Source organism: Brassica oleracea, unplaced genomic scaffold, assembly GCF_000695525.1.
Source record: "Brassica oleracea var. oleracea cultivar TO1000 unplaced genomic scaffold, BOL UnpScaffold21123, whole genome shotgun sequence".
NCBI lineage: Eukaryota > Viridiplantae > Streptophyta > Magnoliopsida > Brassicales > Brassicaceae > Brassica > Brassica oleracea.
In genome coordinates this window covers 1-325 of record NW_013637640.1, presented here as the reverse complement: position 1 = coordinate 325, position 325 = coordinate 1, and the positions used below count along the sequence as shown (strand labels likewise).

Sequence of the window (325 nt, the reverse complement as noted above, 5' to 3'; positions counted from 1 at the left end):
GTATCCCCAAATTCACAGTTGTCGTGAAGAAACTTAGGTTTAACAGAAATTCACATCAAGATTACATCCGTATGATTTAAGTTTGTTAACTACTGTTAATCTTGATATAATTTATAGGTTCTAATCGGTTTTTGTTGTTTTATAGATGGATTAGCAAGGAAAATTGGAGTTTCTTCAATTGTCAGACTCTCAAGTGGTGGGATCCAAGTGAAACACAGAAACATCATATATCACAATTCTTTGTTAGTTTGAAGAAATCATCATGTTTGTAATCTCTTTTCTTGTAGGCGATGTTGAAGGCGAGTTTATGCTCTGTAACGGTGAG

At 33.8% G+C, this 325-nt stretch overlaps 1 long non-coding RNA gene across 1 annotated transcript; it reads left to right on the top strand.

The window, feature by feature from the left end:
* The first annotated feature begins 5 nt into the window (after positions 1 to 5).
* Positions 6 to 323, top strand: LOC106322391. Its single transcript, XR_001266397.1, has 3 exons — positions 6 to 69; positions 146 to 196; positions 288 to 323. It is a non-coding gene; the product is annotated as an uncharacterized LOC106322391 (long non-coding RNA).
* Positions 324 to 325: the final 2 nt, after the last annotated feature.